The sequence below is a fragment of the Triturus cristatus genome, chromosome 11 (assembly GCF_964204655.1).
Source record: "Triturus cristatus chromosome 11, aTriCri1.1, whole genome shotgun sequence".
Taxonomy (NCBI): Eukaryota; Metazoa; Chordata; class Amphibia; order Caudata; family Salamandridae; genus Triturus; species Triturus cristatus.
Genome location: NC_140594.1, coordinates 1,143,992,447 through 1,144,005,413, shown reverse-complemented (window position 1 = coordinate 1,144,005,413; position 12,967 = coordinate 1,143,992,447). Strand labels below are relative to the sequence as shown.

General features: G+C 45.8%; 7 non-coding genes across 7 annotated transcripts; all 7 read right to left on the bottom strand.

Annotated features, from left to right (window-relative positions):
* Nucleotides 1-1,080: 1,080 nt before the first annotated feature.
* Nucleotides 1,081-1,152, bottom strand: TRNAG-UCC (transfer RNA glycine (anticodon UCC)). The gene has a single exon. It is a non-coding gene; the product is annotated as a tRNA-Gly (tRNA).
* Nucleotides 1,153-2,673: 1,521 nt separating this feature from the next.
* TRNAG-UCC (transfer RNA glycine (anticodon UCC)) lies at nt 2,674-2,745 on the bottom strand. The gene has a single exon. It is a non-coding gene; the product is annotated as a tRNA-Gly (tRNA).
* A 1,510-nt stretch (nt 2,746-4,255) lies between these two features.
* TRNAG-UCC (transfer RNA glycine (anticodon UCC)) lies at nt 4,256-4,327 on the bottom strand. The gene has a single exon. It is a non-coding gene; the product is annotated as a tRNA-Gly (tRNA).
* A 1,522-nt stretch (nt 4,328-5,849) lies between these two features.
* Nucleotides 5,850-5,921, bottom strand: TRNAG-UCC (transfer RNA glycine (anticodon UCC)). The gene has a single exon. It is a non-coding gene; the product is annotated as a tRNA-Gly (tRNA).
* A 1,521-nt stretch (nt 5,922-7,442) lies between these two features.
* TRNAG-UCC (transfer RNA glycine (anticodon UCC)) lies at nt 7,443-7,514 on the bottom strand. Its single transcript has one exon. It is a non-coding gene; the product is annotated as a tRNA-Gly (tRNA).
* Nucleotides 7,515-10,617: 3,103 nt separating this feature from the next.
* Nucleotides 10,618-10,689, bottom strand: TRNAG-UCC (transfer RNA glycine (anticodon UCC)). Its single transcript has one exon. It is a non-coding gene; the product is annotated as a tRNA-Gly (tRNA).
* A 1,521-nt stretch (nt 10,690-12,210) lies between these two features.
* On the bottom strand, nt 12,211-12,282 carry TRNAG-UCC (transfer RNA glycine (anticodon UCC)). Its single transcript has one exon. It is a non-coding gene; the product is annotated as a tRNA-Gly (tRNA).
* Nucleotides 12,283-12,967: the final 685 nt, after the last annotated feature.

The window sequence follows — 12,967 nt, the reverse complement described above, 5'->3', positions numbered from 1 at the left end:
GATAGTTGAGAAGTCTTTTCTCACATAGCTAGCACAAGCCTGCGCTTTTCCTTGCTGGCAGGGTGGAAATGACAGATTAGTCCTAGGAAGAAAAATCAAGCAATATTAGCAGAGGATGGTTTCGATCCATCGACCTCTGGGTTATGGGCCCAGCACGCTTCCGCTGCGCCACTCTGCTCCCTTGTGAAAGTGCTCTCTTTATGCAGAGGAGGAGCTTTCAGCGGAGTGGCAAGGGATTGGTGGGGCTCTCTCCTCATTTGCCTAAGCACATCGCAAGGTATGCTGGGTACAGAAAATCTTCATCTTCCCCACTCACATTCAGTCATAACTGAAAGTGCAGACCCTCTTAGGAATTAGCCGTTTCAGGCCTTTACCAAGACAGCAGCTCTCTGTCCCTGTCCTTTCTCTGTGATCCTAGCACTAGCATACTCAGGATTTGGCTTTACCTGGGAGCCAGAGATCTACCCGGTGAGGGCTTGCCCGGTGTGAGGCTTTTGAGCGTTTGGGAGCGTTCGGGACGTGAGAGGACGCTGGACAGGAAACTATGCCAATTTGAAGTATCCAACCTTCCAGCTGCAGTGAGAGGCTCTTTCCGTGGAAATCTGGCACTTGGAGTCCTCTCAACTCGCCCTCTGATAAAACATTTTTCTGAGCCGCAGTTACATCCGATGGTTACAAGGTGGCGCTGCATTCAGGTGAGAGCACAAGTATGCACAAAATCTTGGGGACTTTTGCCAGATTTATCGGTGGATCTTGCCTATTATTTTCAGAGGCTAGATATCGCCTATAAATGCTTTTTAAAATAGGGATGCTGGGGTTATAATGTCTGGTCGGGGCTCAGCCCTTTCATTGCCTGCCCCCAGCAAAATATTTATTATCAGCACATGTGAGTGCTGAGTGCTTTATGGAAAATAGCATATATTGGGACAATGAATGTAGCAGATGAGGCGATCGAGATTTCTACCTACGTGTTTGTTTATTTTTTTATATAACGGCTGATTATTCTGTTTCTGATATTTCAGTTTTGTGACATGTTGCATTAAAATATATCCTGCTTGGAGAATATATAAATATTTGCACTGCGTTGGCCGGGAATCGAACCCGGGTCAACTGCTTGGAAGGCAGCTATGCTCACCACTATACCACCAACGCCCTCTGATGTGTGTCCTCTAGGTTCCAGATGTTACAACGCCGAGTGCAGTGGCAATCTTGCACCCGTTCCAATGGTGCATTTGGTGTGGATTCCAACATGAAAAGCAGTAGAAATAGTCTTGCAGAGGGTAAAGAACTGGGGATTGAAACCAAGGACAAAGCTGTGCAGAAGAGAAGAAATGGAAAGCAGCAGTACAAATAGTGGAAATGAGCATATGGGCAGCATCGGAAGCAAAGCAGCGAAGAGAAAGGGAGTAAATTCCATGAAATGCATAGGAGATTGATAAAAGCAGAACAAAAAGGGAAGAATGAAATTCAAAGCATGCCCCGAAAAACGTGTGAAGGTCCCACCTGTCATTTATGCTTCTAATTGGGTATCTTTACTTTCAAAGTATAGGGTTGATCCTTTGACGATCACTCTCTTGATTTACAGCAGAGACAGATAGTTGAGAAGTCTTTTCTCACATAGCTAGCACAAGCCTGCGCTTTTCCTTGCTGGCAGGGTGGAAATGACAGATTAGTCCTAGGAAGAAAAATCAAGCAATATTAGCAGAGGATGGTTTCGATCCATCGACCTCTGGGTTATGGGCCCAGCACGCTTACGCTGCGCCACTCTGCTCCCTTGTGAAAGTGCTCTCTTTATGCAGAGGAGGAGCTTTCAGCGGAGTGGCAAGGGATTGGTGGGGCTCTCTCCTCATTTGCCTAAGCACATCGCAAGGTATGCTGGGTACAGAAAATCTTCATCTTCCCCACTCACATTCAGTCATAACTGAAAGTGCAGACCCTCTTAGGAATTAGCCGTTTCAGGCCTTTACCAAGACAGCAGCTCTCTGTCCCTGTCCTTTCTCTGTGATCCTAGCACTAGCATACTCAGGATTTGGCTTTACCTGGGAGCCAGAAATCTACCCGGTGAGGGCTTGCCCGGTGTGAGGCTTTTGAGCGTTTGGGAGCGTTCGGGACGTGAGAGGACGCTGGACAGGAAACTATGCCAATTTGAAGTATCCAACCTTCCAGCTGCAGTGAGAGGCTCTTTCCGTGGAAATCTGGCACTTGGAGTCCTCTCAACTTGCCCTCTGATAAAACATTTTTCTGAGCCGCAGTTACATCCGATGGTTACAAGGTGGCGCTGCATTCAGGTGAGAGCACAAGTATGCACAAAATCTTGGGGACTTTTGCCAGATTTATCGGTGGATCTTGCCTATTATTTTCAGAGGCTAGATATCGCCTATAAATGCTTTTTAAAATAGGGATGCTGGGGTTATAATGTCTGGTCGGGGCTCAGCCCTTTCATTGCCTGCCCCCAGCAAAATATTTATTATCAGCACATGTGAGTGCTGAGTGCTTTATGGAAAATAGCATATATTGGGACAATGAATGTAGCAGATGAGGCGATCGAGATGTCTACCTATGTGTTTGTTTATTTTTTTATATAACGGCTGATTATTCTGTTTCTGATATTTCAGTTTTGTGACATGTTGCATTAAAATATATCCTGCTTGGAGAATATATAAATATTTGCACTGCGTTGGCCGGGAATCGAACCCGGGTCAACTGCTTGGAAGGCAGCTATGCTCACCACTATACCACCAACGCCCTCTGAAGTGTGTCCTCTAGGTTCCAGATGTTACAACGCCAAGTGCAGTGGCAATCTTGCACCCGTTCCAATGGTGCATTTGGTGTGGATTCCAACATGAAAAGCAGTAGAAATTGTCTTGCAGAGGGTAAAGAACTGGGGATTGAAACCAAGGACAAAGCTGTGCAGAAGAGAAGAAATGGAAAGCAGCCGTACAAATAGTGGAAATGAGCATATGGGCAGCATCGGAAGCAAAGCAGCGAAGAGAAAGGGAGTAAATTCCATGAAATGCATAGAAGATTGATAAAAGCAGAACAAAAAGGGAAGAATGAAATTCAAAGCATGCCCCGAAAAACGTGTGAAGGTCCCACCTGTCATTTATGCTTCTAATTGGGTATCTTTACTTTCAAAGTATAGGGTTGATCCTTTGACGATCACTCTCTTGATTTACAGCAGAGACAGATAGTTGAGAAGTCTTTTCTCACATAGCTAGCACAAGCCTGCGCTTTTCCTTGCTGGCAGGGTGGAAATGACAGATTAGTCCTAGGAAGAAAAATCAAGCAATATTAGCAGAGGATGGTTTCGATCCATCGACCTCTGGGTTATGGGCCCAGCACGCTTCCGCTGCGCCACTCTGCTCCCTTGTGAAAGTGCTCTCTTTATGCAGAGGAGGAGCTTTCAGCGGAGTGGCAAGGGATTGGTGGGGCTCTCTCCTCATTTGCCTAAGCACATCGCAAGGTATGCTGGGTACAGAAAATCTTCATCTTCCCCACTCACATTCAGTCATAACTGAAAGTGCAGACCCTCTTAGGAATTAGCCGTTTCAGGCCTTTAGCAAGACAGCAGCTCTCTGTCCCTGTCCTTTCTCTGTGATCCTAGCACTAGCATACTCAGGATTTGGCTTTACCTGGGAGCCAGAGATCTACCCGGTGAGGGCGAGGCTTTTGAGCGTTTGGGAGCGTTCGGGACGTGAGAGGACGCTGGACAGGAAACTATGCCAATTTGATGTATCCAACCTTCCAGCTGCAGTGAGAGGCTCTTTCCGTGGAAATCTGGCACTTGGAGTCCTCTCAACTTGCCCTCTGATAAAACATTTTTCTGAGCCTCAGTTACATCCGATGGTTACAAGGTGGCGCTGCATTCAGGTGAGAGCACAAGTATGCACAAAATCTTGGGGACTTTTGCCAGATTTATCGGTGGATCTTGCCTATTATTTTCAGAGGCTAGATATCGCCTATAAATGCTTTTTAAAATAGGGATGCTGGGGTTATAATGTCTGGTCGGGGCTCAGCCCTTTCATTGCCTGCCCCCAGCAAAATATTTATTATCAGCACATGTGAGTGCTGAGTGCTTTATGGAAAATAGCATATATTGGGACAATGAATGTAGCAGATGAGGCGATCGAGATGTCTACCTACGTGTTTGTTTATTTTTTTATATAACGGCTGATTATTCTGTTTCTGATATTTCAGTTTTGTGACATGTTGCATTAAAATATATCCTGCTTGGAGAATATATAAATATTTACACTGCGTTGGCCGGGAATCGAACCCGGGTCAACTGCTTGGAAGGCAGCTATGCTCACCACTATACCACCAACGCCCTCTGATGTGTGTCCTCTAGGTTCCAGATGTTACAACGCCGAGTGCAGTGGCAATCTTGCACCCGTTCCAATGGTGCATTTGGTGTGGATTCCAACATGAAAAGCAGTAGAAATTGTCTTGCAGAGGGTAAAGAACTGGGGATTGAAACCAAGGACAAAGCTGTGCAGAAGAGAAGAAATGGAAAGCAGCAGTACAAATAGTGGAAATGAGCATATGGGCAGCATCGGAAGCAAAGCAGCGAAGAGAAAGGGAGTAAATTCCATGAAATGCATAGGAGATTGATAAAAGCAGAACAAAAAGGGAAGAATGAAATTCAAAGCATGCCCCGAAAAACGTGTGAAGGTCCAACCTGTCATTTATGCTTCTAATTGGGTATCTTTACTTTCAAAGTATAGGGTTGATCCTTTGACGATCACTCTCTTGATTTACAGCAGAGACAGATAGTTGAGAAGTCTTTTCTCACATAGCTAGCACAAGCCTGCGCTTTTCCTTGCTGGCAGGGTGGAAATGACAGATTAGTCCTAGGAAGAAAAATCAAGCAATATTAGCAGAGGATGGTTTCGATCCATCGACCTCTGGGTTATGGGCCCAGCACGCTTCCGCTGCGCCACTCTGCTCCCTTGTGAAAGTGCTCTCTTTATGCAGAGGAGGAGCTTTCAGCGGAGTGGCAAGGGATTGGTGGGGCTCTCTCCTCATTTGCCTAAGCACATCGCAAGGTATGCTGGGTACAGAAAATCTTCATCTTCCCCACTCACATTCAGTCATAACTGAAAGTGCAGACCCTCTTAGGAATTAGCCGTTTCAGGCCTTTACCAAGACAGCAGCTCTCTGTCCCTGTCCTTTCTCTGTGATCCTAGCACTAGCATACTCAGGATTTGGCTTTACCTGGGAGCCAGAGATCTACCCGGTGAGGGCTTGCCCGGTGTCAGGCTTTTGAGCGTTTGGGAGCGTTCGGGACGTGAGAGGACGCTGGACAGGAAACTATGCCAATTTGAAGTATCCAACCTTCCAGCTGCAGTGAGAGGCTCTTTCCGTGGAAATCTGGCACTTGGAGTCCTCTCAACTCGCCCTCTGATAAAACATTTTTCTGAGCCGCAGTTACATCCGATGGTTACAAGGTGGCGCTGCATTCAGGTGAGAGCACAAGTATGCACAAAATCTTGGGGACTTTTGCCAGATTTATCGGTGGATCTTGCCTATTATTTTCAGAGACTAGATATCGCCTATAAATGCTTTTTAAAATAGGGATGCTGGGGTTATAATGTCTGGTCGGGGCTCAGCCCTTTCATTGCCTGCCCCCAGCAAAATATTTATTATCAGCACATATGGGAGTGCTAAGTGCTTTATGGAAAATAGCATATATTGGGACAATGAATGTAGCAGATGAGGCGATCGAGATTTCTACCTACGTGTTTGTTTATTTTTTTATATAACGGCTGATTATTCTGTTTCTGATATTTCAGTTTTGTGACATGTTGCAATAAATATATCCTGCTTGGAGAATATATAAATATTTGCACTGCGTTGGCCGGGAATCGAACCCGGGTCAACTGCTTGGAAGGCAGCTATGCTCACCACTATACCACCAACGCCCTCTGATGTGTGTCCTCTAGGTTCCAGATGTTACAACGCCGAGTGCAGTGGCAATCTTGCACCCGTTCCAATGGTGCATTTGGTGTGGATTCCAACATGAAAAGCAGTAGAAATAGTCTTGCAGAGGGTAAAGAACTGGGGATTGAAACCAAGGACAAAGCTGTGCAGAAGAGAAGAAATGGAAAGCAGCAGTACAAATAGTGGAAATGAGCATATGGGCAGCATCGGAAGCAAAGCAGCGAAGAGAAAGGGAGTAAATTCCATGAAATGCATAGGAGATTGATAAAAGCAGAACAAAAAGGGAAGAATGAAATTCAAAGCATGCCCCGAAAAACGTGTGAAGGTCCCACCTGTCATTTATGCTTCTAATTGGGTATCTTTACTTTCAAAGTATAGGGTTGATCCTTTGACGATCACTCTCTTGATTTACAGCAGAGACAGATAGTTGAGAAGTCTTTTCTCACATAGCTAGCACAAGCCTGCGCTTTTCCTTGCTGGCAGGGTGGAAATGACAGATTAGTCCTAGGAAGAAAAATCAAGCAATATTAGCAGAGGATGGTTTCGATCCATCGACCTCTGGGTTATGGGCCCAGCACGCTTACGCTGCGCCACTCTGCTCCCTTGTGAAAGTGCTCTCTTTATGCAGAGGAGGAGCTTTCAGCGGAGTGGCAAGGGATTGGTGGGGCTCTCTCCTCATTTGCCTAAGCACATCGCAAGGTATGCTGGGTACAGAAAATCTTCATCTTCCCCACTCACATTCAGTCATAACTGAAAGTGCAGACCCTCTTAGGAATTAGCCGTTTCAGGCCTTTACCAAGACAGCAGCTCTCTGTCCCTGTCCTTTCTCTGTGATCCTAGCACTAGCATACTCAGGATTTGGCTTTACCTGGGAGCCAGAGATCTACCCGGTGAGGGCTTGCCCGGTGTGAGGCTTTTGAGCGTTTGGGAGCGTTCGGGACGTGAGAGGACGCTGGACAGGAAACTATGCCAATTTGAAGTATCCAACCTTCCAGCTGCAGTGAGAGGCTCTTTCCGTGGAAATCTGGCACTTGGAGTCCTCTCAACTCGCCCTCTGATAAAACATTTTTCTGAGCCGCAGTTACATCCGATGGTTACAAGGTGGCGCTGCATTCAGGTGAGAGCACAAGTATGCACAAAATCTTGGGGACTTTTGCCAGATTTATCGGTGGATCTTGCCTATTATTTTCAGAGGCTAGATATCGCCTATAAATGCTTTTTAAAAGAGGGATGCTGGGGTTATAATGTCTGGTCGGGGCTCAGCCCTTTCATTGCCTGCCCCCATCAAAATATTTATTATCAGCACATGTGAGTGCTGAGTGCTTTATGGAAAATAGCATATATTGGGACAATGAATGTAGCAGATGAGGCGATCGAGATGTCTACCTACGTGTTTGTTTATTTTTTTATATAACGGCTGATTATTCTGTTTCTGATATTTCAGTTTTGTGACATGTTGCATTAAAATATATCCTGCTTGGAGAATATATAAATATTTGCACTGCGTTGGCCGGGAATCGAACCCGGGTCAACTGCTTGGAAGGCAGCTATGCTCACCACTATACCACCAACGCCCTCTGATGTGTGTCTTCTAGGTTCCAGATGTTACAACGCCGAGTGCAGTGGCAATCTTGCACCCGTTCCAATGGTGCATTTGGTGTGGATTCCAACATGAAAAGCAGTAGAAATAGTCTTGCAGAGGGTAAAGAACTGGGGATTGAAACCAAGGACAAAGCTGTGCAGAAGAGAAGAAATGGAAAGCAGCAGTACAAATAGTGGAAATGAGCATATGGGCAGCATCGGAAGCAAAGCAGCGAAGAGAAAGGGAGTAAATTCCATGAAATGCATAGGAGATTGATAAAAGCAGAACAAAAAGGGAAGAATGAAATTCAAAGCATGCCCCGAAAAACGTGTGAAGGTCCCACCTGTCATTTATGCTTCTAATTGGGTATCTTTACTTTCAAAGTATAGCGTTGATCCTTTGACGATCACTCTCTTGATTTACATCAGAGACAGATAGTTGAGAAGTCTTTTCTCACATAGCTAGCACAAGCCTGCGCTTTTCCTTGCTGGCAGGGTGGAAATGACAGATTAGTCCTAGGAAGAAAAATCAAGCAATATTAGCAGAGGATGGTTTCGATCCATCGACCTCTGGGTTATGGGCCCAGCACGCTTCCGCTGCGCCACTCTGCTCCCTTGTGAAAGTGCTCTCTTTATGCAGAGGAGGAGCTTTCAGCGGAGTGGCAAGGGATTGGTGGGGCTCTCTCCTCATTTGCCTAAGCACATCGCAAGGTATGCTGGGTACAGAAAATCTTCATCTTCCCCACTCACATTCAGTCATAACTGAAAGTGCAGACCCTCTTAGGAATTAGCCGTTTCAGGCCTTTACCAAGACAGCAGCTCTCTGTCCCTGTCCTTTCTCTGTGATCCTAGCACTAGCATACTCAGGATTTGGCTTTACCTGGGAGCCAGAGATCTACCCGGTGAGGGCGAGGCTTTTGAGCGTTTGGGAGCGTTCGGGACGTGAGAGGACGCTGGACAGGAAACTATGCCAATTTGAAGTATCCAACCTTCCAGCTGCAGTGAGAGGCTCTTTCCGTGGAAATCTGGCACTTGGAGTCCTCTCAACTTGCCCTCTGATAAAACATTTTTCTGAGCCTCAGTTACATCCGATGGTTACAAGGTGGCGCTGCATTCAGGTGAGAGCACAAGTATGCACAAAATCTTGGGGACTTTTGCCAGATTTATCGGTGGATCTTGCCTATTATTTTCAGAGGCTAGATATCGCCTATAAATGCTTTTTAAAATAGGGATGCTGGGGTTATAATGTCTGGTCGGGGCTCAGCCCTTTCATTGCCTGCCCCCAGCAAAATATTTATTATCAGCACATGTGAGTGCTGAGTGCTTTATGGAAAATAGCATATATTGGGACAATGAATGTAGCAGATGAGGCGATCGAGATGTCTACCTACGTGTTTGTTTATTTTTTTATATAACGGCTGATTATTCTGTTTCTGATATTTCAGTTTTGTGACATGTTGCATTAAAATATATCCTGCTTGGAGAATATATAAATATTTGCACTGCGTTTGCCGGGAATCGAACCCGGGTCAACTGCTTGGAAGGCAGCTATGCTCACCACTATACCACCAACGCCCTCTGATGTGTGTCCTCTAGGTTCCAGATGTTACAACGCCGAGTGCAGTGGCAATCTTGCACCCGTTCCAATGGTGCATTTGGTGTGGATTCCAACATGAAAAGCAGTAGAAATTGTCTTGCAGAGGGTAAAGAACTGGGGATTGAAACCAAGGACAAAGCTGTGCAGAAGAGAAGAAATGGAAAGCAGCAGTACAAATAGTGGAAATGAGCATATGGGCAGCATCGGAAGCAAAGCAGCGAAGAGAAAGGGAGTAAATTCCATGAAATGCATAGGAGATTGATAAAAGCAGAACAAAAAGGGAAGAATGAAATTCAAAGCATGCCCCGAAAAACGTGTGAAGGTCCCACCTGTCATTTATGCTTCTAATTGGGTATCTTTACTTTCAAAGTATAGGGTTGATCCTTTGACGATCACTCTCTTGATTTACAGCAGAGACAGATAGTTGAGAAGTCTTTTCTCACATAGCTAGCACAAGCCTGCGCTTTTCCTTGCTGGCAGGGTGGAAATGACAGATTAGTCCTAGGAAGAAAAATCAAGCAATATTAGCAGAGGATGGTTTCGATCCATCGACCTCTGGGTTATGGGCCCAGCACGCTTCCGCTGCGCCACTCTGCTCCCTTGTGAAAGTGCTCTCTTTATGCAGAGGAGGAGCTTTCAGCGGAGTGGCAAGGGATTGGTGGGGCTCTCTCCTCATTTGCCTAAGCACATCGCAAGGTATGCTGGGTACAGAAAATCTTCATCTTCCCCACTCACATTCAGTCATAACTGAAAGTGCAGACCCTCTTAGGAATTAGCCGTTTCAGGCCTTTACCAAGACAGCAGCTCTCTGTCCCTGTCCTTTCTCTGTGATCCTAGCACTAGCATACTCAGGATTTGGCTTTACCTGGGAGCCAGAGATCTACCCGGTGAGGGCTTGCCCGGTGTGAGGCTTTTGAGCGTTTGGGAGCGTTCGGGACGTGAGAGGACGCTGGACAGGAAACTATGCCAATTTGAAGTATCCAACCTTCCAGCTGCAGTGAGAGGCTCTTTCCGTGGAAATCTGGCACTTGGAGTCCTCTCAACTCGCCCTCTGATAAAACATTTTTCTGAGCCGCAGTTACATCCGATGGTTACAAGGTGGCGCTGCATTCAGGTGAGAGCACAAGTATGCACAAAATCTTGGGGACTTTTGCCAGATTTATCGGTGGATCTTGCCTATTATTTTCAGAGGCTAGATATCGCCTATAAATGCTTTTTAAAATAGGGATGCTGGGGTTATAATGTCTGGTCGGGGCTCAGCCCTTTCATTGCCTGCCCCCAGCAAAATATTTATTATCAGCACATGTGAGTGCTGAGTGCTTTATGGAAAATAGCATATATTGGGACAATGAATGTAGCAGATGAGGCGATCGAGATTTCTACCTACGTGTTTGTTTATTTTTTTATATAACGGCTGATTATTCTGTTTCTGATATTTCAGTTTTGTGACATGTTGCATTAAAATATATCCTGCTTGGAGAATATATAAATATTTGCACTGCGTTGGCCGGGAATCGAACCCGGGTCAACTGCTTGGAAGGCAGCTATGCTCACCACTATACCACCAACGCCCTCTGATGTGTGTCCTCTAGGTTCCAGATGTTACAACGCCGAGTGCAGTGGCAATCTTGCACCCGTTCCAATGGTGCATTTGGTGTGGATTCCAACATGAAAAGCAGTAGAAATAGTCTTGCAGAGGGTAAAGAACTGGGGATTGAAACCAAGGACAAAGCTGTGCAGAAGAGAAGAAATGGAAAGCAGCAGTACAAATAGTGGAAATGAGCATATGGGCAGCATCGGAAGCAAAGCAGCGAAGAGAAAGGGAGTAAATTCCATGAAATGCATAGGAGATTGATAAAAGCAGAACAAAAAGGGAAGAATGAAATTCAAAGCATGCCCCGAAAAACGTGTGAAGGTCCCACCTGTCATTTATGCTTCTAATTGGGTATCTTTACTTTCAAAGTATAGGGTTGATCCTTTGACGATCACTCTCTTGATTTACAGCAGAGACAGATAGTTGAGAAGTCTTTTCTCACATAGCTAGCACAAGCCTGCGCTTTTCCTTGCTGGCAGGGTGGAAATGACAGATTAGTCCTAGGAAGAAAAATCAAGCAATATTAGCAGAGGATGGTTTCGATCCATCGACCTCTGGGTTATGGGCCCAGCACGCTTACGCTGCGCCACTCTGCTCCCTTGTGAAAGTGCTCTCTTTATGCAGAGGAGGAGCTTTCAGCGGAGTGGCAAGGGATTGGTGGGGCTCTCTCCTCATTTGCCTAAGCACATCGCAAGGTATGCTGGGTACAGAAAATCTTCATCTTCCCCACTCACATTCAGTCATAACTGAAAGTGCAGACCCTCTTAGGAATTAGCCGTTTCAGGCCTTTACCAAGACAGCAGCTCTCTGTCCCTGTCCTTTCTCTGTGATCCTAGCACTAGCATACTCAGGATTTGGCTTTACCTGGGAGCCAGAAATCTACCCGGTGAGGGCTTGCCCGGTGTGAGGCTTTTGAGCGTTTGGGAGCGTTCGGGACGTGAGAGGACGCTGGACAGGAAACTATGCCAATTTGAAGTATCCAACCTTCCAGCTGCAGTGAGAGGCTCTTTCCGTGGAAATCTGGCACTTGGAGTCCTCTCAACTTGCCCTCTGATAAAACATTTTTCTGAGCCGCAGTTACATCCGATGGTTACAAGGTGGCGCTGCATTCAGGTGAGAGCACAAGTATGCACAAAATCTTGGGGACTTTTGCCAGATTTATCGGTGGATCTTGCCTATTATTTTCAGAGGCTAGATATCGCCTATAAATGCTTTTTAAAATAGGGATGCTGGGGTTATAATGTCTGGTCGGGGCTCAGCCCTTTCATTGCCTGCCCCCAGCAAAATATTTATTATCAGCACATGTGAGTGCTGAGTGCTTTATGGAAAATAGCATATATTGGGACAATGAATGTAGCAGATGAGGCGATCGAGATGTCTACCTACGTGTTTGTTTATTTTTTTATATAACGGCTGATTATTCTGTTTCTGATATTTCAGTTTTGTGACATGTTGCATTAAAATATATCCTGCTTGGAGAATATATAAATATTTGCACTGCGTTGGCCGGGAATCGAACCCGGGTCAACTGCTTGGAAGGCAGCTATGCTCACCACTATACCACCAACGCCCTCTGATGTGTGTCCTCTAGGTTCCAGATGTTACAACGCCGAGTGCAGTGGCAATCTTGCACCCGTTCCAATGGTGCATTTGGTGTGGATTCCAACATGAAAAGCAGTAGAAATTGTCTTGCAGAGGGTAAAGAACTGGGGATTGAAACCAAGGACAAAGCTGTGCAGAAGAGAAGAAATGGAAAGCAGCAGTACAAATAGTGGAAATGAGCATATGGGCAGCATCGGAAGCAAAGCAGCGAAGAGAAAGGGAGTAAATTCCATGAAATGCATAGGAGATTGATAAAAGCAGAACAAAAAGGGAAGAATGAAATTCAAAGCATGCCCCGAAAAACGTGTGAAGGTCCAACCTGTCATTTATGCTTCTAATTGGGTATCTTTACTTTCAAAGTATAGGGTTGATCCTTTGACGATCACTCTCTTGATTTACAGCAGAGACAGATAGTTGAGAAGTCTTTTCTCACATAGCTAGCACAAGCCTGCGCTTTTCCTTGCTGGCAGGGTGGAAATGACAGATTAGTCCTAGGAAGAAAAATCAAGCAATATTAGCAGAGGATGGTTTCGATCCATCGACCTCTGGGTTATGGGCCCAGCACGCTTCCGCTGCGCCACTCTGCTCCCTTGTGAAAGTGCTCTCTTTATGCAGAGGAGGAGCTTTCAGCGGAGTGGCAAGGGATTGGTGGG